Source organism: Amia ocellicauda, chromosome 10 (genome assembly GCF_036373705.1).
Source record: "Amia ocellicauda isolate fAmiCal2 chromosome 10, fAmiCal2.hap1, whole genome shotgun sequence".
Taxonomy (NCBI): Eukaryota; Metazoa; Chordata; class Actinopteri; order Amiiformes; family Amiidae; genus Amia; species Amia ocellicauda.
This window is the reverse complement of record NC_089859.1, coordinates 43,454,009-43,474,310: the sequence shown is the minus strand read 5'-3', so window position 1 is coordinate 43,474,310 and position 20,302 is coordinate 43,454,009. Positions and strand designations below refer to the sequence as shown.

Genomic DNA, 20,302 nt, shown 5'->3' with positions numbered 1-20,302 from the left:
CCAACATTTCTAAAGAATGCTTTCAGCACCTTGTTGAAGCAATGCCACGTAGAATTAAAGCAGTTCTGAAGGCGAAAGGGGGTCAAACACAGTATTAGTATGGTGTTCCTAATAATCCTTTAGGTGAGTTCATCGTAGCTCTTAATACTCTCTTTCTGTCTGGAGGAGATATAATTGAAGTATTGTACACGTACCCGGCTACTTTCAACACCCATTGCTGCACTGATATTTTTCCCTCCATTTTTCTTTATCCATTTTTTTTTTTGCTGGAAGTTCCGTCAATACCCACCAGCCTTTAAGAGACATCATGCAGCCAGGCATTTTGGCTTGCAGCCACACCGTCCTGAACGCGCCCGATCTCGTCAGATCTCGGAAGCTAAACGGGGCAGGGCCTGGTCAGTACTTGGATGGGTGACCTCCTGGAAATACCTGGTGCAGCAAGCTTTTTCGTCTCCTGGGTAACTTCATCGTAGCTCTTAGTACTCTCTTTCAGTCTGGAGGAGATATTATTGAAGAATTGTACACATACCCGGCTACTTTCAACACCCTTTGCTGCACTGATATTTTTCCCTCCATTTTTTTTTTTTTTTTTTTTTTTTTTGCTGGAAGTTCCGTCAATACCCGCCAACCTTTAAGAGACATCATGCAGCCAGGCCTCTCGGCTTGCGGACACAAAGTCCTGAACGCGCCCAATCTCGTCAGATCTCGGAAGCTAAACGGGGCAGGTCCTGGTCAGTACTTGGATGGGTGACCTCCTGGAAATACCAGGTGCTTCTAGCTTTTTCGTCTCCTGGGTAACTTCATCGTAGCTCTTAATACTCTCTTTCTGTCTGGAGGAGATATAATTGAAGTATTGTACACGTACCCGGCTACTTTCAACACCCTTTCCTGCACTGATATTTTTCCCTCCATTTTTCTATTTTTTTTTTTTTTTTTTTTTGCTGGAAATTCCGTCAATAACCGCCAGCCTTTAAGAGACATCATGCAGCCAGACATCTCGGCTTGTGGCCACACCGTCCTGAACGCGCCCGATCTCGTCAGATCTCGGAAGCTAAACGGGGCAGGACCTGGTCAGTACTTGAATGTGAGACCTCCTGGAAATACCTGGTGCTGCAAGCTTTTACGTCTCCTGGGTAACTTCAGCGTAGCTCTTAATACTCTCATTCAGTCTGGAGGAGATATAATTGAAGAATTGTACATGTACCCGGCTACTTTCAACACCCTGTCCTGCACTGATATTTTTCCCTCCATTTTTCTATTTATTTATTTTTTATTTTTTGCTGGAAGTTCCGTCAATACCCGCCAGCCTTTAAGAGACATCATGCAGCCAGGCCTCTTGGCTTGCAGCCACACCGTCCTGAACACGCCCGATCTCGTCAGATCTCGGAAGCTAAACGGGGCAGGGCCTGGTCAGTACTTGGATGGGAGACCTCCAGGAAATACCTGGTGCTGCAAGCTTTTACGTCTCCTGGGAAACTTCATCGTAGCTCTTAATACTCTCTATCTGTCTGGAGGAGATATAATTGAAGTATTGTACACGTACCCGGCTACTTTCAACAGCCTTTGCTGCACTGATATTTTTCCCTCCATTTTCCATTTTTTTTTTTTTTTTTTTTTGCTGGAAGTTCCGTCAATACCCGCCAGCCTTTAAGAGACATAATGCAGCCAGGCCTTTTGGCTTGCGGCCACATTGTCCTGAACGCGCCTGATCTCGTTAGATCTCGGAATCTAAACGGGGCAGGGCCTGATCAGTACTTGGATGGGAGACCTCCTGGAAATACCAGGTGCTGCAAGCTTTTTACGTCTCCTGGGTAACTTCATCATAGCTCTTAATACTCTCTTTCAGTCTGTAGGAGATATTATTGAAGAATTGTACACATACCCGGCTACTTTCAAAACCCTTTGCTGCACTGATATTTTTCCCTCCATTTTTCTATTTTTTTTTTTTTTTTTTTGCTGGAAATTCCGTCAATACCCGCCAACCTTTAAGAGACATCATGCAGCCAGGCCTCTCGGCTTGCGGCCACACCGTCCTGAATGCGCCCGATCTCGTCAGATCTCGGAAGCTAAACGGGGCAGGGCCTCGTCAGTACTTGGATGGGAGACCTCCTAGAAATACCAGGTGCTGCAAGCTTTTACGTCTCCTGGGTAACTTTATCGTAGCTCTTAATACTCTCTCTCTGTCTGGAGGAGATATAATTGAAGTATTGTACACGTATCCAGCTACTGTCAACACCCTTTGCTGCACTGATATTTTTCCATCCATTTTTCTTTTTTCTTTTTTTCTTTTTTTTTTTTGCTGGAAGTTCCGTCAATACCCGCCAACCTTTAAGAGACATCATGCAGCCAGGCCTCTCGGCTTGCAGCCACACCGTCCTGAATGCGCCCGATCTCGTCAGATCTCGGAAGCTAAACGGGGCAGGGCCTCGTCAGTACTTGGATGGGAGACCTCCTAGAAATACCAGGTGCTGCAAGCTTTTACGTCTCCTGGGTAACTTTATCGTAGCTCTTAATACTCTCTCTCTGTCTGGAGGAGATATAATTGAAGTATTGTACACGTATCCAGCTACTGTCAACACCCTTTGCTGCACTGATATTTTTCCATCCATTTTTCTTTTTTCTTTTTTTCTTTTTTTTTTTTGCTGGAAGTTCCGTCAATACCCGCCAACCTTTAAGAGACATCATGCAGCCAGGCCTCTCGGCTTGCGGCCACACCGTCCTGAATGCGCCCGATCTCGTCAGATCTCGGAAGCTAAACGGGGCAGGGCCTCGTCAGTACTTGGATGGGAGACCTCCTAAAAATACCAGGTGCTGCAAGCTTTTTACATCTCCTGGGTAACTTCATCGTAGCTCTTAATACTTTCTTTCTGTCTCCAGGAGATATAATTGAAGAATTGTACACGTACCCGGCTACTTTCAACACCCTTTGCTGCACTGGTATTTTTCCCTCTATTTTTCTTTTTTTTTTTTGCTGGCAGTTCCGTCAATACCCGCCAGCCTTTAAGAGACATCATGCAGCCAAGCCTCTTGGCTTGCGGCCACACCATCCTGAACGCGCCCGATCTCGTCAGATCTCGGAAGCTAAACGGGGCAGGGCCTGGTCAGTACTTGGATGGGAGACCTCCTAGAAATACCAGGTGCTGCAAGCTTTTTACGTCTCCTGGGTAACTTCATCGTAGCTCTTAATACTCTCTTTCTGTCTCCAGGAGATATAATTGAAGAATTGTACACGTACCCGGCTACTTTCAACACCCTTTCCTGCACTGATATTTTTCCCTCCATTTTTCTTTTTTTTTTTTTTTTTTTCTTGCTGGAAATTCCGTCAATACCCGCCAGCCTTTAAGAGACATCATGCAGCCAGACATCTCGGCTTGCGGCCACACCGTCCTGAACGCGCCCGATCTTGTCAGATCTCGGAAGCTAAACGGGGCAGGACCTGGTCAGTACTTAAATGTGAGACCTCCAGGAAATACCAGGTGCTGCCAGCTTTTTACGTCTCCTGGGTAACTTTATCGTAGCTCTTAATACTCTCTATCTGTCTGGAGGAGATATAATTGAAGTATTGTACACGTACCCAGCTACTGTCAACACCCTTTGCTGCACTGATATTTTTCCATCCATTTTTCTTTTTTTTTTTTGCTGGCAGTTCCGTCAATACCCGCCAGCCTTTAAGAGACATCATGCAGCCAGGCATCTCGGCTTGCGGCCACACCATCCTGAACGCGCCCGATCTCGTCAGATCTCGGAAGCTAAACGGGGCAGGGCCTGGTCAGTACTTGGATGGGTGACCTCCTGGAAATACCAGGTGCAGCAAGCTTTTTCGTCTCCTGGGTAACTTCATCGTAGCTCTTAGTACTCTCTTTCAGTCTGGAGGAGATATTATTGAAGAATTGTACACATACCCGGCTACTTTCAACACCCTTTGCTGCACTGATATTTTTCCCTCCATTTTTTTTTTTTTTTTTTTTTTTTTTGCTGGAAGTTCCGTCAATACCCGCCAACCTTTAAGAGACATCATGCAGCCAGGCCTCTCAGCTTGCGGACACAAAGTCCTGAACGCGCCCAATCTCGTCAGATCTCGGAAGCTAAACGGGGCAGGTCCTGGTCAGTACTTGGATGGGTGACCTCCTGGAAATACCAGGTGCTTCTAGCTTTTTCGTCTCCTGGGTAACTTCATCGTAGCTCTTAATACTCTCTTTCTGTCTGGAGGAGATATAATTGAAGTATTGTACACGTACCCGGCTACTTTCAACACCCTTTCCTGCACTGATATTTTTCCCTCCATTTTTCTATTTTTTTTTTTTTTTTTTTTGCTGGAAATTCCGTCAATAACCGCCAGCCTTTAAGAGACATCATGCAGCCAGACATCTCGGCTTGTGGCCACACCGTCCTGAACGCGCCCGATTTCGTCAGATCTCGGAAGCTAAACGGGGCAGGACCTGGTCAGTACTTGAATGTGAGACCTCCTGGAAATACCTGGTGCTGCAAGCTTTTACGTCTCCTGGGTAACTTCAGCGTAGCTCTTAATACTCTCATTCAGTCTGGAGGAGATATAATTGAAGAATTGTACATGTACCCGGCTACTTTCAACACCCTGTCCTGCACTGATATTTTTCCCTCCATTTTTCTATTTATTTATTTTTTATTTTTTGCTGGAAGTTCCGTCAATACCCGCCAGCCTTTAAGAGACATCATGCAGCCAGGCCTCTTGGCTTGCGGCCACACCGTCCAGAACACGCCCGATCTCGTCAGATCTCGGAAGCTAAACGGGGCAGGGCCAGGTCAGTACTTGGATGGGAGACCTCCAGGAAATACCTGGTGCTGCAAGCTTTTACGTCTCCTGGGAAACTTCATCGTAGCTCTTAATACTCTCTATCTGTCTGGAGGAGATATAATTGAAGTATTGTACACGTACCCGGCTACTTTCAACAGCCTTTGCTGCACTGATATTTTTCCCTCCATTTTCCATTTTTTTTTTTTTTTTTTTTTTGCTGGAAGTTCCGTCAATACCCGCCAGCCTTTAAGAGACATAATGCAGCCAGGCCTTTTGGCTTGCGGCCACATTGTCCTGAACGCGCCTGATCTCGTTAGATCTCGGAATCTAAACGGGGCAGGGCCTGATCAGTACTTGGATGGGAGACCTCCTGGAAATACCAGGTGCTGCAAGCTTTTTACGTCTCCTGGGTAACTTCATCATAGCTCTTAATACTCTCTTTCAGTCTGTAGGAGATATTATTGAAGAATTGTACACATACCCGGCTACTTTCAAAACCCTTTGCTGCACTGATATTTTTCCCTCCATTTTTCTATTTTTTTTTTTTTTTTTTTGCTGGAAATTCCGTCAATACCCGCCTGCCTTTAAGAGACATCATGCAGCCAGGCATCTCGGCTTGCGGCCACACCATCTTGAACGCGCCCGATCTCGTCAGATCTCGGAAGCTAAACGGGGCAGGACCTGGTCAGTACATGAATGTGAGACTTCCTGGAAATACCTGGTGCTGCAAGCTTTTACGTCTCCTGGGTAACTTTATCGTAGCTCTTAATACTCTCTATCTGTCTGGAGGAGATATAATTGAAGTATTGTACACGTACCCAGCTACTGTCAACACCATTTGCTGCACTGATATTTTTCCATCCATTTTTCTTTTTTTTTTTTTTTTTTGCTGGAAGTTCCGTCAATACCCGCCAACCTTTAAGAGACATCATGCAGCCAGGCCTCTCGGCTTGCGGCCACACCATCCTGAATGCGCCCGATCTCGTCAGATCTCGGAAGCTAAACGGGGCAGGGCCTCGTCAGTACTTGGATGGGAGACCTCTTAGAAATACCAGGTGCTGCAAGCTTTTACGTCTCCTGGGTAACTTTATCGTAGCTCTTAATACTCTCTCTCTGTCTGGAGGAGATATAATTGAAGTATTGTACACGTATCCAGCTACTGTCAACACCCTTTGCTGCACTGATATTTTTCCATCCATTTTTCTTTTTTCTTTTTTTCTTTTTTTTTTTGCTGGAAGTTCCGTCAATACCCGCCAACCTTTAAGAGACATCATGCAGCCAGGCCTTTCGGCTTGCGGCCACACCGTCCTGAATGCGCCCGATCTCGTCAGATCTCGGAAGCTAAACGGGGCAGGACCTGGTCAGTACTTAAATGTGAGACCTCCAGGAAATACCAGGTGCTGCCAGCTTTTTACGTCTCCTGGGTAACTTTATCGTAGCTCTTAATACTCTCTATCTGTCTGGAGGAGATATAATTGAAGTATTGTACACGTACCCAGCTACTGTCAACACCCTTTGCTGCACTGGTATTTTTCCCTCTATTTTTCTTTTTTTTTTTTGCTGGCAGTTCCGTCAATACCCGCCAGCCTTTAAGAGACATCATGCAGCCAAGCCTCTTGGCTTGCGGCCACACCATCCTGAACGCGCCCGATCTCGTCAGATCTCGGAAGCTAAACGGGGCAGGGCCTGGTCAGTACTTGGATGGGAGACCTCCTAGAAATACCAGGTGCTGCAAGCTTTTTACGTCTCCTGGGTAACTTCATCGTAGCTCTTAATACTCTCTTTCTGTCTCCAGGAGATATAATTGAAGAATTGTACACGTACCCGGCTACTTTCAACACCCTTTCCTGCACTGATATTTTTCCCTCCATTTTTCTTTTTTTTTCTTGCTGGAAATTCCGTCAATACCCGCCAGCCTTTAAGAGACATCATGCAGCCAGACATCTCGGCTTGCGGCCACACCGTCCTGAACGCGCCCGATCTTGTCAGATCTCGGAAGCTAAACGGGGCAGGACCTGGTCAGTACTTAAATGTGAGACCTCCAGGAAATACCAGGTGCTGCCAGCTTTTTACGTCTCCTGGGTAACTTTATCGTAGCTCTTAATACTCTCTATCTGTCTGGAGGAGATATAATTGAAGTATTGTACACGTACCCAGCTACTGTCAACACCCTTTGCTGCACTGATATTTTTCCATCCATTTTTCTTTTTTTTTTTTGCTGGCAGTTCCGTCAATACCCGCCAGCCTTTAAGAGACATCATGCAGCCAGGCATCTCGGCTTGCGGCCACACCATCCTGAACGCGCCCGATCTCGTCAGATCTCGGAAGCTAAACGGGGCAGGGCCTGGTCAGTACTTGGATGGGTGACCTCCTGGAAATACCAGGTGCAGCAAGCTTTTTCGTCTCCTGGGTAACTTCATCGTAGCTCTTAGTACTCTCTTTCAGTCTGGAGGAGATATTATTGAAGAATTGTACACATACCCGGCTACTTTCAACACCCTTTGCTGCACTGATATTTTTCCCTCCATTTTTTTTTTTTTTTTTTTTTTTTTTGCTGGAAGTTCCGTCAATACCCGCCAACCTTTAAGAGACATCATGCAGCCAGGCCTCTCAGCTTGCGGACACAAGGTCCTGAACGCGCCCAATCTCGTCAGATCTCGGAAGCTAAACGGGGCAGGTCCTGGTCAGTACTTGGATGGGTGACCTCCTGGAAATACCAGGTGCTTCTAGCTTTTTCGTCTCCTGGGTAACTTCATCGTAGCTCTTAATACTCTCTTTCTGTCTGGAGGAGATATAATTGAAGTATTGTACACGTACCCGGCTACTTTCAACACCCTTTCCTGCACTGATATTTTTCCCTCCATTTTTCTATTTTTTTTTTTTTTTTTTTTTGCTGGAAATTCCGTCAATAACCGCCAGCCTTTAAGAGACATCATGCAGCCAGACATCTCGGCTTGTGGCCACACCGTCCTGAACGCGCCCGATCTCGTCAGATCTCGGAAGCTAAACGGGGCAGGACCTGGTCAGTACTTGAATGTGAGACCTCCTGGAAATACCTGGTGCTGCAAGCTTTTACGTCTCCTGGGTAACTTCAGCGTAGCTCTTAATACTCTCATTCAGTCTGGAGGAGATATAATTGAAGAATTGTACATGTACCCGGCTACTTTCAACACCCTGTCCTGCACTGATATTTTTCCCTCCATTTTTCTATTTATTTATTTTTTATTTTTTGCTGGAAGTTCCGTCAATACCCGCCAGCCTTTAAGAGACATCATGCAGCCAGGCTTCTTGGCTTGCGGCCACACCGTCCTGAACACGCCCGATCTCGTCAGATCTCGGAAGCTAAACGGGGCAGGGCCTGGTCAGTACTTGGATGGGAGACCTCCAGGAAATACTTGGTGCTGCAAGCTTTTACGTCTCCTGGGAAACTTCATCGTAGCTCTTAATACTCTCTATCTGTCTGGAGGAGATATAATTGAAGTATTGTACACGTACCCGGCTACTTTCAACAGCCTTTGCTGCACTGATATTTTTCCCTCCATTTTCCATTTTTTTTTTTTTTTTTTTTTGCTGGAAGTTCCGTCAATACCCGCCAGCCTTTAAGAGACATAATGCAGCCAGGCCTTTTGGCTTGCGGCCACATTGTCCTGAACGCGCCTGATCTCGTTAGATCTCGGAATCTAAACGGGGCAGGGCCTGATCAGTACTTGGATGGGAGACCTCCTGGAAATACCAGATGCTGCAAGCTTTTTACGTCTCCTGGGTAACTTCATCATAGCTCTTAATACTCTCTTTCAGTCTGTAGGAGATATTATTGAAGAATTGTACACATACCCGGCTACTTTCAAAACCCTTTGCTGCACTGATATTTTTCCCTCCATTTTTCTATTTTTTTTTTTTTTTTTTTGCTGGAAGTTCCGTCAATACCCGCCAACCTTTAAGAGACATCATGCAGCCAGGCCTCTCGGCTTGCGGCCACACCGTCCTGAATGCGCCCGATCTCGTCAGATCTCGGAAGCTAAACGGGGCAGGGCCTCGTCAGTACTTGGATGGGAGACCTCCTAGAAATACCAGGTGCTGCAAGCTTTTACGTCTCCTGGGTAACTTTATCGTAGCTCTTAATACTCTCTCTCTGTCTGGAGGAGATATAATTGAAGTATTGTACACGTATCCAGCTACTGTCAACACCCTTTGCTGCACTGATATTTTTCCATCCATTTTTCTTTTTTCTTTTTTTCTTTTTTTTTTTTGCTGGAAGTTCCGTCAATACCCGCCAACCTTTAAGAGACATCATGCAGCCAGGCATCTCGGCTTGTGGACACACCGTCCTGAATGCGCCTGATCTCGTCAGATCTCGGAAGCTAAACGGGGCAGGGCCTGGTCAGTACTTGGATGGGAGACCTCCTAAAAATACCAGGTGCTGCAAGCTTTTTACATCTCCTGGGTAACTTAATCGTAGCTCTTAATACTTTCTTTCTGTCTCCAGGAGATATAATTGAAGAATTGTACACGTACCCGGCTACTTTCAACACCCTTTGCTGCACTGGTATTTTTCCCTCTATTTTTCTTTTTTTTTTTTGCTGGCAGTTCCGTCAATACCCGCCAGCCTTTCAGAGACATCATGCAGCCAAGCCTCTTGGCTTGCGGCCACACCATCCTGAACGCGCCCGATCTCGTCAGATCTCGGAAGCTAAACGGGGCAGGGCCTGGTCAGTACTTGGATGGGAGACCTCCTAGAAATACCAGGTGCTGCAAGCTTTTTACGTCTCCTGGGTAACTTCATCGTAGCTCTTAATACTCTCTTTCTGTCTCCAGGAGATATAATTGAAGAATTGTACACGTACCCGGCTACTTTCAACACCCTTTCCTGCACTGATATTTTTCCCTCCATTTTTCTTTTTTTTTTTTTTTTTTTCTTGCTGGAAATTCCGTCAATACCCGCCAGCCTTTAAGAGACATCATGCAGCCAGACATCTCGGCTTGCGGCCACACCGTCCTGAACGCGCCCGATCTTGTCAGATCTCGGAAGCTAAACGGGGCAGGACCTGGTCAGTACTTAAATGTGAGACCTCCAGGAAATACCAGGTGCTGCCAGCTTTTTATGTCTCCTGGGTAACTTTATCGTAGCTCTTAATACTCTCTATCTGTCTGGAGGAGATATAATTGAAGTATTGTACACGTACCCAGCTACTGTCAACACCCTTTGCTGCACTGATATTTTTCCATCCATTTTTCTTTTTTTTTTTTGCTGGAAGTTCCGTCAATACCCGCCAACCTTTAAGAGACATCATGCAGCCAGGCCTCTCGGCTTGCGGCCACACCGTCATGAACGCGCCCGATCTCGTAAGATCTCGGAAGCTAAACGGGGCAGGACCTGGTCAGTACTTGGATGGGAGACCTCCTGGAAATACCTGGTGCTGCAAGCTTTTACGTCTCCTGGGTAACTTTATCGTAGCTCTTAATTCTCTCTTTCTGTCTGGAGGAGATATAATTGAAGAATTGTACATGTACCCGGCTACTTTCAACACCCTTTGCTGCACTGATATTTTTCCCTCCCTTTTTCTATTTTTTTTTGCTGGAAGTTCCGTCAATACCCGCCATCCTTTAAGAGACATCATGCAGCCAGGCATCTCGGCTTGCGGCCACACCATCCTGAACGCGCCCGATCTCGTCAGATCTCGGAAGCTAAACGGGGCAGGACCTGGTTAGTACATGAATGTGAGACCTCCTGGAAATACCTAGTGCTGCAAGCTTTTACGTCTCCTGGGTAACTTTATCGTAGCTCTTAATACTCTCTATCTGTCTGGAGGAGATATAATTGAAGAATTGTACATGTACCCGGCTACTTTCAACACCCTTTGCTGCACTGATATTTTTCCCTCCCTTTTTCTATTTTTTTTTTATTTTTTTTTGCTGGAAGTTCCGTCAATACTTGCCAGCCTTTAAGAGACATCATGCAGCCAGGTCTCTTGGCTTGCGGCCACACCGTCCTGAACGCGCCTGATCTCATCATATCTCGGAAGCTAAACGGGGCAGGGTCTGGTCAGTACTTGGTTGGGTGACCTCCTGGAAATACCAGGTGCTGCAAGCTTTTTACGTCTCCTGGATAACTTCATCGTAGCTCTTAATACTCTCTTTCAGTCTGGAGGAGATATTATTGAAGAATTGTACACGTACACGGCTACTTTCAACAGCCTTTGCTGCACTGATATTTTTCCCTCCATTTTCCTTTTTTTTTTGTTTTTTTTTGCTGGAAGTTCCGTCAATACCCGCCAGCCTTTAAGAGACATCATGCAGCCAGGCCTCTTGGCTTGCGGCCACACCGTCCTGAACGCGCCCGATCTCGTCAGATCTCGGAAGGTAAAAGGGGCAGGGGCTGGTCAGTACTTGGATGGGTGACCTCCTGGAAATACCTGGTGCTGCAAGCTTTTTTGTCTCCTGGGTAACTTCATCGTAGCTCTTAGTACTCTCTTTCTGTCTGGAGGAGATATAATTGAAGTATTGTACACGTACACGGCTACTTTCAACAGCCTTTGCTGCACTGATATTTTTCCCTCCATTTTTTTTTTTTTTTTTGCTGGAAGTTCCGTCAATATCCGCCAACCTTTAAGAGACATCATGCAGCCAGGCCTCTCGGCTTGTGGCCACACCGTCCTGAATGCGCCCGATCTCGTAAGATCTCGGAAGCTAAACGGGGCAGGGCCTGTTCAGTACTTGCATGGGAGACCTGCTGGAAATAAAAGGTGCTGCAAGCATCTTACGTCTCCTGAGTAACTTCATCGTAGCTCTTAATACTCTCTTTCTGACTGCAGGAGATATAATTGAAGAATTGTACACGTACCCGGCTACTTTCAACACCCATTGCTGCACTGGTATTTCTCCCTCCATTTCTCTTTTTTTTTTTTGCTGGCTGTTCCGTCAATACCCGCCAGCCTTTAAGAGACATCATGCAGCCAGGCCTCTCGGCTTGCGGCCACACCGCCCTGAACACCCCCAATCTCGTCAGACCTCGGAAGCTGAACGGGGCAGGGCCTTGTCAGTACTTGGATGGGTGTCCTCCTGGAAATACCAGGTGCTGCAAGCTTTTTACGTCTCCTGGGTAACTTCATCGTAGCTCTTAATACTCTCTTTCAGTCTGGAGGAGATATAATTGAAGAATTGTACACGTACCTGGCTACTATCTACACCCTTTGCTGCACTGATATTTTTACCACCATTTCTCTTTTTTTTTATTTGCTGGATGTTCCGTCAAAACCCGCCAACCATTAAGAGACATCATGCAGCCAGGCCTCTCGGCTTGTGGCCACACCGTCCTGAATCCGCCTGATCTCGTCAGATCTCGGAAGCTAAACGGGGCAGGGCCTGGTCAGTACTTGGATGGGAGACCTCCTAGAAATACCAGGTACTGCAAGCTTTTTACGTCACCTGGGTAACTTCATCGTAGCTCTTAATACTCTCTTTCTGTCTGGAGGAGATATAATTCAAGTATTGTACACGTACCCGGCTACTTTCAACACCCTTTGCTGCACTGGTATTTCTCCCTCCATTTCTCTTTTTTTTTTTTGCTGGCAGTTCCGTCAATACCCGCCAGCCTTTAAGAGACATCATGCAACCAGGCCTCTCGGCTTGCGGACACACAGTCCTGAACGCGCCCGATCTCGTCAGATCTCGGAAGCTAAACGGGGCATGACCTGGTCAGTACTTGATTGTGAGACCTCCTGGAAATACCTAGTGCTGCAAGCTTTTACGTCTCCTGGGTAACTTTATCGTTGCTCTTTATACTCTCTATCTGTCTGGAGGAGATATAATTGAAGTATTGTACACGTACCCGTCTACTTTCAACACCCTTTGCTGCACTGGTATTTTTCCCTCTATTTTTCTTTTTTTTTTTGCTGGCAGTTCCGTTAATACCCGCCAGCCTTTAAGAGACATCATGCAGCCAGGCGTCTCGGCTTGCGGCCACACCATCCTGAACGCGCCTGATCTCGTCAGATCTCGGAAGGTAAAAGGGGCAGGGCCTGGTCAGTACTTGGATGGGTGACCTTCTGGAAATACGAGGTGCTGCAAACTTTTTACGTCTCCTGGGTAACTTCATCGTAGCTCTTAATTCTCTCTTTCTGTCTGGAGGAGATATAATTGAAGAATTGTACACGTACCCGGCTACTTTCATCAGCCTTTGCTGCACTGGTATTTTTCCCTCTATTTTTCTTTTTTTTTTTTTTGCTGGAAGTTCCGTCAATACCCGCCAACCTTTAAGAGACATCATGCAGCCAGGCCTCTCGGCTTGCGGCCACACCGCCCTGAACACCCCCAATCTCGTCAGACCTTGGAAGGTAAAAGGGGCAGGGCCTGGTCAGTACTTGGATGGGTGACCTTCTGGAAATACGAGGTGCTGCAAACTTTTTACGTCTCCTGGGTAACTTCATCGTAGCTCTTAATTCTCTCTTTCTGTCTGGAGGAGATATAATTGAAGAATTGTACACGTACCCGGCTACTTTCATCAGCCTTTGCTGCACTGGTATTTTTCCCTCTATTTTTCTTTTTTTTTTTTGCTGGCAGTTCCGTCAATACCCGCCAGCCTTTAAGAGACATCATGCAGCCAGGCGTCTCGGCTTGCGGCCACACCATCCTGAACGCGCCCGATCTCGTCAGATCTCGGAAGCTAAACGGGGCAGGACCTGGTCAGTACTTGAATGTGAGACCTCCTGGAAATACCTGGTGCTGCAAGCTTTTACGTCTCCTGGGTAACTTCATCGTAGCTCTTAATACTCTCTTTCTGTCTGGAGGAGATATAATTCAAGTATTGTACACGTACCCGGCTACTTTCAACACCCTTTGCTGCACTGATATTTCTCCCTCCATTTCTCTTTTTTTTTATTGCTGGCAGTTCCGTCAATACCCGCCAGCCTTTAAGAGACATCATGCACCCAGGCATCTCGGCTTGCGGCCACACCGTCCTGAACGCGTCCGATCTCGTAAGATCTCGGAAACTGAGTGGGGCAGGGCCTGGTCAGTACTTGGATGGGAGACCTCCTGGAAATACCAGGTGCTGCAAGCTTTTTACGTCTGCTGGGTAAGTTTATCGTAGCTCTTAATACTCTCTTTCTGTCTGGAGAAGATATAATTGAAGTATTGTACACGTACCCGGCTACTTTCAACACCCATTGCTGCACTGATATATTTCCCTCCATTTTTCTTTTTTTTTTTTTTTTGCTGGAAGTTCCGTCAATACCCGCCAACCATTAAGACACATCATGCAGCCAGGCCTCTCGGCTTGCGGCCACACCGCCCTGAACACCCCCAATCTCGTCAGACCTCGGAAGCTGAACGGGGCAGGGCCTGTTCAGTACTTGCATGGGAGACCTGCTGGAAATATAAGGTGCTGCAAGCATCTTACGTCTCCTGAGTAACTTCATCGTAGCTCTTAATACTCTCTTTCTGTCTGGAAGAGATATAATTGAAGAATTGTACACGTACCCGGCTACTTTCAACACCCTTTGCTGCACTGATATTTTTCCCTCCATTTTTCTTTCTTCTTTTTTTTTTGCTGGAAGTTCCGTCAATACCGTCCAGCCTTTAAAAGACATCATGCAGCCAGGCCTCTTGGCTTGCGGACACATTGTCCTGAACGCGCCCGATCTCATCAGATCTCGGAAGCTAAATGGGCCAGGGCCTGGTCAGTACTTGAATGTGAGAACTCCTGGAAATACCTTGTGTTGCAAGCTTTTTACGTCTCCTGGGTAACTTTATCGTAGCTCTTCATTCTCTCTATCTGTCTGGAGGAGATATAATTGAAGTATTGTACACGTACCCGGCTACATACAGCACCCTTTGCTGCACTGATATGTTTCCCTCCATTTTTTTTTTTTTGCTGGAAGTTCCGTCAATATCCGCCAGCCTTTAAGAGACATCATGCAGCCAGGCCTCTCGGCTTGCGGCCACACCGTCCTGAACGCGCCCGCTCTCGTAAGATCTCGGAAGCTAAACGGGGCAGGATCTGGTCAGTACTTGGATGGGAGACCTCCTGGAAATACCTGGTGCTGCAAGCTTTTACGTCTCCTGGGTAACTTTATCGTAGCTCTTAATTCTCTCTTTCTGTCTGGAGGAGATATAATTGAAGAATTGCACACGTACCCGGCTACTTTCAACACCCTTTGCTGCACTGATATTTTTCCCTCCATTTTTCTATTTTTTTTTTTTTTTTTTTTTGCTGGAAATTCCGTCAATACCCGCCATCCTTTAAGAGACATCATGCAGCCAGGCATCTCGGCTTGCGGCCACACCATACTGAACGCGCCCGATCTCGTCAGATCTCGGAAGCTAAACGGGGCAGGACCTGGTTAGTACATGAATGTGAGACCTCCTGGAAATACCTAGTGCTGCAAGCTTTTACGTCTCCTGGGTAACTTTATCGTAGCTCTTAATACTCTCTATCTGTCTGGAGGAGATATAATTGAAGAATTGTACATGTACCCGGCTACTTTCAACACCCTTTGCTGCACTGATATTTTTCCCTCCCTTTTTCTATTTTTTTTTTATTTTTTTTTGCTGGAAGTTCCGTCAATACTTGCCAGCCTTTAAGAGACATCATGCAGCCAGGTCTCTTGGCTTGCGGCCACACCGTCCTGAACGCGCCTGATCTCATCATATCTCGGAAGCTAAACGGGGCAGGGTCTGGTCAGTACTTGGTTGGGTGACCTCCTGGAAATACCAGGTGCTGCAAGCTTTTTACGTCTCCTGGATAACTTCATCGTAGCTCTTAATACTCTCTTTCAGTCTGGAGGAGATATTATTGAAGAATTGTACACGTACACGGCTACTTTCAACAGCCTTTGCTGCACTGATATTTTTCCCTCCATTTTCCTTTTTTTTTTTGTTTTTTTTTTGCTGGAAGTTCCGTCAATACCCGCCAGCCTTTAAGAGACATCATGCAGCCAGGCCTCTTGGCTTGCGGCCACACTGTCCTGAACGCGCCCGATCTCGTCAGATCTCGGAAGGTAAAAGGGGCAGGGCCTGGTCAGTACTTGGATGGGTGACCTCCTGGAAATACCTGGTGCTGCAAGCTTTTTTGTCTCCTGGGTAACTTCATCGTAGCTCTTAGTACTCTCTTTCTGTCTGGAGGAGATATAATTGAAGTATTGTACACGTACACGGCTACTTTCAACAGCCTTTGCTGCACTGATATTTTTCCCTCCATTTTTTTTTTTTTTTTGCTGGAAGTTCCGTCAATATCCGCCAACCTTTAAGAGACATCATGCAGCCAGGCCTCTCGGCTTGTGGCCACACCGTCCTGAATGCGCCCGATCTCGTAAGATCTCGGAAGCTAAACGGGGCAGGGCCTGTTCAGTACTTGCATGGGAGACCTGCTGGAAATAAAAGGTGCTGCAAGCATCTTACGTCTCCTGAGTAACTTCATCGTAGCTCTTAATACTCTCTTTCTGACTGCAGGAGATATAATTGAAGAATTGTACACGTACCCGGCTACTTTCAACACCCATTGCTGCACTGGTATTTCTCCCTCCATTTCTCTTTTTTTTTTTTGCTGGCAGTTCCGTCAATACCCGCCAGCCTTTAAAAGACATCATGCAACCAGGCCTCTCGGCTTGCGGACACACAGTCCTGAACGCGCCCGATCTCGTCAGATCTCGGAAGCTAAACGGGGCATGACCTGGTCAGTACTTGATTGTGAGACCTCCTGGAAATACCTAGTGCTGCAAGCTTTTACGTCTCCTGGGTAACTTTATCGTTGCTCTTTATACTCTCTATCTGTCTGGAGGAGATATAATTGAAGTATTGTACACGTACCCGTCTACTTTCAACACCCTTTGCTGCACTGGTATTTTTCCCTCTATTTTTCTTTTTTTTTTTGCTGGCAGTTCCGTTAATACCCGCCAGCCTTTAAGAGACATCATGCAGCCAGGCGTCTCGGCTTGCGGCCACACCATCCTGAACGCGCCTGATCTCGTCAGATCTCGGAAGGTAAAAGGGGCAGGGCCTGGTCAGTACTTGGATGGGTGACCTTCTGGAAATACGAGGTGCTGCAAACTTTTTACGTCTCCTGGGTAACTTCATCGTAGCTCTTAATTCTCTCTTTCTGTCTGGAGGAGATATAATTGAAGAATTGTACACGTACCCGGCTACTTTCATCAGCCTTTGCTGCACTGGTATTTTTCCCTCTATTTTTCTTTTTTTTTTTTTTGCTGGAAGTTCCGTCAATACCCGCCAACCTTTAAGAGACATCATGCAGCCAGGCCTCTCGGCTTGCGGCCACACCGCCCTGAACACCCCCAATCTCGTCAGACCTCGGAAGGTAAAAGGGGCAGGGCCTGGTCAGTACTTGGATGGGTGACCTTCTGGAAATACGAGGTGCTGCAAACTTTTTACGTCTCCTGGGTAACTTCATCGTAGCTCTTAATTCTCTCTTTCTGTCTGGAGGAGATATAATTGAAGAATTGTACACGTACCCGGCTACTTTCATCAGCCTTTGCTGCACTGGTATTTTTCCCTCTATTTTTCTTTTTTTTTTTTGCTGGCAGTTCCGTCAATACCCGCCAGCCTTTAAGAGACATCATGCAGCCAGGCGTCTCGGCTTGCGGCCACACCATCCTGAACGCGCCCGATCTCGTCAGATCTCGGAAGCTAAACGGGGCAGGACCTGGTCAGTACTTGAATGTGAGACCTCCTGGAAATACCTGGTGCTGCAAGCTTTTACGTCTCCTGGGTAACTTCATCGTAGCTCTTAATACTCTCTTTCTGTCTGGAGGAGATATAATTCAAGTATTGTACACGTACCCGGCTACTTTCAACACCCTTTGCTGCACTGATATTTCTCCCTCCATTTCTCTTTTTTTTTATTGCTGGCAGTTCCGTCAATACCCGCCAGCCTTTAAGAGACATCATGCACCCAGGCATCTCGGCTTGCGGCCACACCGTCCTGAACGCGTCCGATCTCGTAAGATCTCGGAAACTGAGTGGGGCAGGGCCTGGTCAGTACTTGGATGGGAGACCTCCTGGAAATACCAGGTGCTGCAAGCTTTTTACGTCTGCTGGGTAAGTTTATCGTAGCTCTTAATACTCTCTTTCTGTCTGGAGGAGATATAATTGAAGTATTGTACACGTACCCGGCTACTTTCAACACCCATTGCTGCACTGATATATTTCCCTCCATTTTTCTTTTTTTTTTTTTTTTGCTGGAAGTTCCGTCAATACCCGCCAACCATTAAGACACATCATGCAGCCAGGCCTCTCGGCTTGCGGCCACACCGCCCTGAACACCCCCAATCTCGTCAGACCTCGGAAGCTGAACGGGGCAGGGCCTGTTCAGTACTTGCATGGGAGACCTGCTGGAAATATAAGGTGCTGCAAGCATCTTACGTCTCCTGAGTAACTTCATCGTAGCTCTTAATACTCTCTTTCTGTCTGGAAGAGATATAATTGAAGAATTGTACACGTACCCGGCTACTTTCAACACCCTTTGCTGCACTGATATTTTTCCCTCCATTTTTCTTTCTTCTTTTTTTTTTGCTGGAAGTTCCGTCAATACCGTCCAGCCTTTAAAAGACATCATGCAGCCAGGCCTCTTGGCTTGCGGACACATTGTCCTGAACGCGCCCGATCTCATCAGATCTCGGAAGCTAAATGGGCCAGGGCCTGGTCAGTACTTGAATGTGAGAACTCCTGGAAATACCTTGTGTTGCAAGCTTTTTACGTCTCCTGGGTAACTTTATCGTAGCTCTTCATTCTCTCTATCTGTCTGGAGGAGATATAATTGAAGTATTGTACACGTACCCGGCTACATACAACACCCTTTGCTGCACTGATATGTTTCCCTCCATTTTTTTTTTTTTGCTGGAAGTTCCGTCAATATCCGCCAGCCTTTAAGAGACATCATGCAGCCAGGCCTCTCGGCTTGCGGCCACACCGTCCTGAACGCGCCCGCTCTCGTAAGATCTCGGAAGCTAAACGGGGCAGGATCTGGTCAGTACTTGGATGGGAGACCTCCTGGAAATACCTGGTGCTGCAAGCTTTTACGTCTCCTGGGTAACTTTATCGTAGCTCTTAATTCTCTCTTTCTGTCTGGAGGAGATATAATTGAAGAATTGCACACGTACCCGGCTACTTTCAACACCCTTTGCTGCACTGATATTTTTCCCTCCATTTTTCTATTTTTTTTTTTTTTTTTTTTTGCTGGAAATTCCGTCAATACCCGCCATCCTTTAAGAGACATCATGCAGCCAGGCATCTCGGCTTGCGGCCACACCATACTGAACGCGCCCGATCTCGTCAGATCTCGGAAGCTAAACGGGGCAGGACCTGGTTAGTACATGAATGTGAGACCTCCTGGAAATACCTAGTGCTGCAAGCTTTTACGTCTCCTGGGTAACTTTATCGTAGCTCTTAATACTCTCTATCTGTCTGGAGGAGATATAATTGAAGAATTGTACATGTACCCGGCTACTTTCAACACCCTTTGCTGCACTGATATTTTTCCCTCCCTTTTTCTATTTTTTTTTTTTTTTTTTTGCTGGAAGTTCCGTCAATACTTGCCAGCCTTTAAGAGACATCATGCAGCCAGGTCTTTTGGCTTGCGGCCACACCGTCCTGAACGCACCTGATCTCATCATATCTCGGAAGCTAAACGGGGCAGGGTCTGGTCAGTACTTGGTTGGGTGACCTCCTGGAAATACCAGGTGCTGCAAGCTTATTACGTCACTTGGGTAACTTCATCGTAGCTCTTAATACTCTCTTTCTGTCTGGAGGAGATATAATTGAAGTATTGTACACGTACCCGGCTACTTTTAACACCCTTTGCTGCACTGAAATTTTTCCCTCCATTTTTTTTATTTCTTTTTTTTTGCTGGCAGTTCCGTCAATACCCGCCAGCCTTTAAGAGACATCATGCAGCCAGGCCTCTTGGTTTGCGGCCACACCGTCCTGAACGCGCCCAATCTCATCAGATCTCGGAAGTTAAACGGGGCAGTGCCTGTTCTGTACTTGGATGGGAGACCTCCTGGAAATACCAGGTGCTGCAAGCTTCTTACGTCTCCTGGGTAACTTCATCATAGCTCTTAATACTCTCTTTCTGTCTGGAGGAGATATAATTGAAGAATTGTACACGTACCCGGCTACTTTCAACTCCCTTTGCTGCACTGATATTTTTCCCTCCATTTTTCTTTTTTCTTCTTTATTTTGCTGGAAGTTCCGTCAATACCCGTCAAACTTTAAGAGAAATCATGCAGCCAGGCGTCTTGGCTTGTGGCCACACCGTCCTGAATGCGCCCGATCTCGTCAGATCTCGGAAGCTAAACGGGGCAGGGCCTGGTCAGTACTTAGATGGGAGACCTCCTGGAAATACCAGGTGCTGCAAGCTTTTTACATCACTTGGGTAACTTCATCGTAGCTCTTAATACTCTCTTACAGTCTGGAGGAGATATAATTGAAGAATTGTACACGTACCCGGCTACTTTCAACACCCTTTGCTGCACTGATATATTTCCCTCCATTTTTCTTTTTTCTTTTATTTTTTGC

General features: G+C 46.6%; 11 non-coding genes and 47 pseudogenes across 11 annotated transcripts; all 58 read left to right on the top strand.

Moving 5' to 3' along the window:
- The first annotated feature begins 325 nt into the window (after positions 1-325).
- On the top strand, positions 326-444 carry LOC136761747 (5S ribosomal RNA). The gene has a single exon (XR_010820389.1). It is a non-coding gene; the product is annotated as a 5S ribosomal RNA (ribosomal RNA).
- A 556-nt stretch (positions 445-1,000) lies between these two features.
- Positions 1,001-1,119, top strand: LOC136760976 (uncharacterized; annotated as a pseudogene).
- A 220-nt stretch (positions 1,120-1,339) lies between these two features.
- On the top strand, positions 1,340-1,458 carry LOC136761713 (5S ribosomal RNA). Its single transcript, XR_010820385.1, has one exon. It is a non-coding gene; the product is annotated as a 5S ribosomal RNA (ribosomal RNA).
- Positions 1,459-1,677: 219 nt separating this feature from the next.
- On the top strand, positions 1,678-1,796 carry LOC136761314 (uncharacterized; annotated as a pseudogene).
- Positions 1,797-2,015: 219 nt separating this feature from the next.
- On the top strand, positions 2,016-2,134 carry LOC136760674 (uncharacterized; annotated as a pseudogene).
- A 224-nt stretch (positions 2,135-2,358) lies between these two features.
- On the top strand, positions 2,359-2,477 carry LOC136760752 (uncharacterized; annotated as a pseudogene).
- A 224-nt stretch (positions 2,478-2,701) lies between these two features.
- On the top strand, positions 2,702-2,820 carry LOC136760781 (uncharacterized; annotated as a pseudogene).
- Positions 2,821-3,030: 210 nt separating this feature from the next.
- LOC136761205 (5S ribosomal RNA) lies at positions 3,031-3,149 on the top strand. Its single transcript, XR_010820332.1, has one exon. It is a non-coding gene; the product is annotated as a 5S ribosomal RNA (ribosomal RNA).
- A 220-nt stretch (positions 3,150-3,369) lies between these two features.
- Positions 3,370-3,488, top strand: LOC136761763 (uncharacterized; annotated as a pseudogene).
- A 210-nt stretch (positions 3,489-3,698) lies between these two features.
- On the top strand, positions 3,699-3,817 carry LOC136761576 (5S ribosomal RNA). The gene has a single exon (XR_010820369.1). It is a non-coding gene; the product is annotated as a 5S ribosomal RNA (ribosomal RNA).
- Positions 3,818-4,372: 555 nt separating this feature from the next.
- LOC136761284 (uncharacterized) lies at positions 4,373-4,491 on the top strand (annotated as a pseudogene).
- Positions 4,492-4,711: 220 nt separating this feature from the next.
- Positions 4,712-4,830, top strand: LOC136762453 (5S ribosomal RNA). Its single transcript, XR_010820652.1, has one exon. It is a non-coding gene; the product is annotated as a 5S ribosomal RNA (ribosomal RNA).
- Positions 4,831-5,050: 220 nt separating this feature from the next.
- LOC136761313 (uncharacterized) lies at positions 5,051-5,169 on the top strand (annotated as a pseudogene).
- A 219-nt stretch (positions 5,170-5,388) lies between these two features.
- On the top strand, positions 5,389-5,507 carry LOC136761602 (uncharacterized; annotated as a pseudogene).
- Positions 5,508-5,722: 215 nt separating this feature from the next.
- On the top strand, positions 5,723-5,841 carry LOC136760758 (uncharacterized; annotated as a pseudogene).
- Positions 5,842-6,064: 223 nt separating this feature from the next.
- On the top strand, positions 6,065-6,183 carry LOC136761463 (uncharacterized; annotated as a pseudogene).
- A 210-nt stretch (positions 6,184-6,393) lies between these two features.
- Positions 6,394-6,512, top strand: LOC136761193 (5S ribosomal RNA). Its single transcript, XR_010820330.1, has one exon. It is a non-coding gene; the product is annotated as a 5S ribosomal RNA (ribosomal RNA).
- Positions 6,513-6,722: 210 nt separating this feature from the next.
- On the top strand, positions 6,723-6,841 carry LOC136761762 (uncharacterized; annotated as a pseudogene).
- Positions 6,842-7,051: 210 nt separating this feature from the next.
- Positions 7,052-7,170, top strand: LOC136761564 (5S ribosomal RNA). Its single transcript, XR_010820368.1, has one exon. It is a non-coding gene; the product is annotated as a 5S ribosomal RNA (ribosomal RNA).
- Positions 7,171-7,387: 217 nt separating this feature from the next.
- On the top strand, positions 7,388-7,506 carry LOC136762234 (uncharacterized; annotated as a pseudogene).
- Positions 7,507-7,726: 220 nt separating this feature from the next.
- Positions 7,727-7,845, top strand: LOC136760975 (uncharacterized; annotated as a pseudogene).
- Positions 7,846-8,065: 220 nt separating this feature from the next.
- LOC136762552 (5S ribosomal RNA) lies at positions 8,066-8,184 on the top strand. The gene has a single exon (XR_010820748.1). It is a non-coding gene; the product is annotated as a 5S ribosomal RNA (ribosomal RNA).
- Positions 8,185-8,403: 219 nt separating this feature from the next.
- On the top strand, positions 8,404-8,522 carry LOC136761743 (uncharacterized; annotated as a pseudogene).
- A 219-nt stretch (positions 8,523-8,741) lies between these two features.
- On the top strand, positions 8,742-8,860 carry LOC136760672 (uncharacterized; annotated as a pseudogene).
- Positions 8,861-9,084: 224 nt separating this feature from the next.
- LOC136760972 (uncharacterized) lies at positions 9,085-9,203 on the top strand (annotated as a pseudogene).
- Positions 9,204-9,413: 210 nt separating this feature from the next.
- LOC136761182 (5S ribosomal RNA) lies at positions 9,414-9,532 on the top strand. Its single transcript, XR_010820329.1, has one exon. It is a non-coding gene; the product is annotated as a 5S ribosomal RNA (ribosomal RNA).
- Positions 9,533-9,752: 220 nt separating this feature from the next.
- LOC136761761 (uncharacterized) lies at positions 9,753-9,871 on the top strand (annotated as a pseudogene).
- A 210-nt stretch (positions 9,872-10,081) lies between these two features.
- On the top strand, positions 10,082-10,200 carry LOC136760622 (5S ribosomal RNA). Its single transcript, XR_010820241.1, has one exon. It is a non-coding gene; the product is annotated as a 5S ribosomal RNA (ribosomal RNA).
- A 208-nt stretch (positions 10,201-10,408) lies between these two features.
- Positions 10,409-10,527, top strand: LOC136761455 (uncharacterized; annotated as a pseudogene).
- A 219-nt stretch (positions 10,528-10,746) lies between these two features.
- Positions 10,747-10,865, top strand: LOC136761121 (uncharacterized; annotated as a pseudogene).
- A 218-nt stretch (positions 10,866-11,083) lies between these two features.
- Positions 11,084-11,202, top strand: LOC136761137 (uncharacterized; annotated as a pseudogene).
- A 208-nt stretch (positions 11,203-11,410) lies between these two features.
- On the top strand, positions 11,411-11,529 carry LOC136761390 (uncharacterized; annotated as a pseudogene).
- Positions 11,530-11,739: 210 nt separating this feature from the next.
- Positions 11,740-11,858, top strand: LOC136761582 (uncharacterized; annotated as a pseudogene).
- A 211-nt stretch (positions 11,859-12,069) lies between these two features.
- LOC136760984 (uncharacterized) lies at positions 12,070-12,188 on the top strand (annotated as a pseudogene).
- Positions 12,189-12,398: 210 nt separating this feature from the next.
- Positions 12,399-12,517, top strand: LOC136761930 (uncharacterized; annotated as a pseudogene).
- Positions 12,518-12,725: 208 nt separating this feature from the next.
- On the top strand, positions 12,726-12,844 carry LOC136761526 (uncharacterized; annotated as a pseudogene).
- Positions 12,845-13,056: 212 nt separating this feature from the next.
- LOC136761561 (uncharacterized) lies at positions 13,057-13,175 on the top strand (annotated as a pseudogene).
- A 210-nt stretch (positions 13,176-13,385) lies between these two features.
- Positions 13,386-13,504, top strand: LOC136760813 (uncharacterized; annotated as a pseudogene).
- Positions 13,505-13,713: 209 nt separating this feature from the next.
- On the top strand, positions 13,714-13,832 carry LOC136761430 (uncharacterized; annotated as a pseudogene).
- Positions 13,833-14,046: 214 nt separating this feature from the next.
- LOC136762052 (uncharacterized) lies at positions 14,047-14,165 on the top strand (annotated as a pseudogene).
- Positions 14,166-14,380: 215 nt separating this feature from the next.
- Positions 14,381-14,499, top strand: LOC136762020 (uncharacterized; annotated as a pseudogene).
- Positions 14,500-14,704: 205 nt separating this feature from the next.
- LOC136761168 (uncharacterized) lies at positions 14,705-14,823 on the top strand (annotated as a pseudogene).
- A 220-nt stretch (positions 14,824-15,043) lies between these two features.
- Positions 15,044-15,162, top strand: LOC136761745 (uncharacterized; annotated as a pseudogene).
- A 219-nt stretch (positions 15,163-15,381) lies between these two features.
- On the top strand, positions 15,382-15,500 carry LOC136761120 (uncharacterized; annotated as a pseudogene).
- A 220-nt stretch (positions 15,501-15,720) lies between these two features.
- On the top strand, positions 15,721-15,839 carry LOC136760664 (uncharacterized; annotated as a pseudogene).
- A 207-nt stretch (positions 15,840-16,046) lies between these two features.
- On the top strand, positions 16,047-16,165 carry LOC136761389 (uncharacterized; annotated as a pseudogene).
- Positions 16,166-16,375: 210 nt separating this feature from the next.
- On the top strand, positions 16,376-16,494 carry LOC136761928 (uncharacterized; annotated as a pseudogene).
- A 208-nt stretch (positions 16,495-16,702) lies between these two features.
- On the top strand, positions 16,703-16,821 carry LOC136761525 (uncharacterized; annotated as a pseudogene).
- Positions 16,822-17,033: 212 nt separating this feature from the next.
- LOC136761802 (uncharacterized) lies at positions 17,034-17,152 on the top strand (annotated as a pseudogene).
- A 210-nt stretch (positions 17,153-17,362) lies between these two features.
- Positions 17,363-17,481, top strand: LOC136760812 (uncharacterized; annotated as a pseudogene).
- A 209-nt stretch (positions 17,482-17,690) lies between these two features.
- Positions 17,691-17,809, top strand: LOC136761428 (uncharacterized; annotated as a pseudogene).
- Positions 17,810-18,023: 214 nt separating this feature from the next.
- Positions 18,024-18,142, top strand: LOC136762051 (uncharacterized; annotated as a pseudogene).
- A 215-nt stretch (positions 18,143-18,357) lies between these two features.
- On the top strand, positions 18,358-18,476 carry LOC136762019 (uncharacterized; annotated as a pseudogene).
- A 205-nt stretch (positions 18,477-18,681) lies between these two features.
- LOC136761167 (uncharacterized) lies at positions 18,682-18,800 on the top strand (annotated as a pseudogene).
- A 220-nt stretch (positions 18,801-19,020) lies between these two features.
- Positions 19,021-19,139, top strand: LOC136761744 (uncharacterized; annotated as a pseudogene).
- Positions 19,140-19,357: 218 nt separating this feature from the next.
- Positions 19,358-19,476, top strand: LOC136760911 (uncharacterized; annotated as a pseudogene).
- Positions 19,477-19,690: 214 nt separating this feature from the next.
- LOC136761326 (uncharacterized) lies at positions 19,691-19,809 on the top strand (annotated as a pseudogene).
- A 216-nt stretch (positions 19,810-20,025) lies between these two features.
- LOC136761287 (5S ribosomal RNA) lies at positions 20,026-20,144 on the top strand. The gene has a single exon (XR_010820341.1). It is a non-coding gene; the product is annotated as a 5S ribosomal RNA (ribosomal RNA).
- The last annotated feature ends 158 nt before the right edge of the window (positions 20,145-20,302 follow it).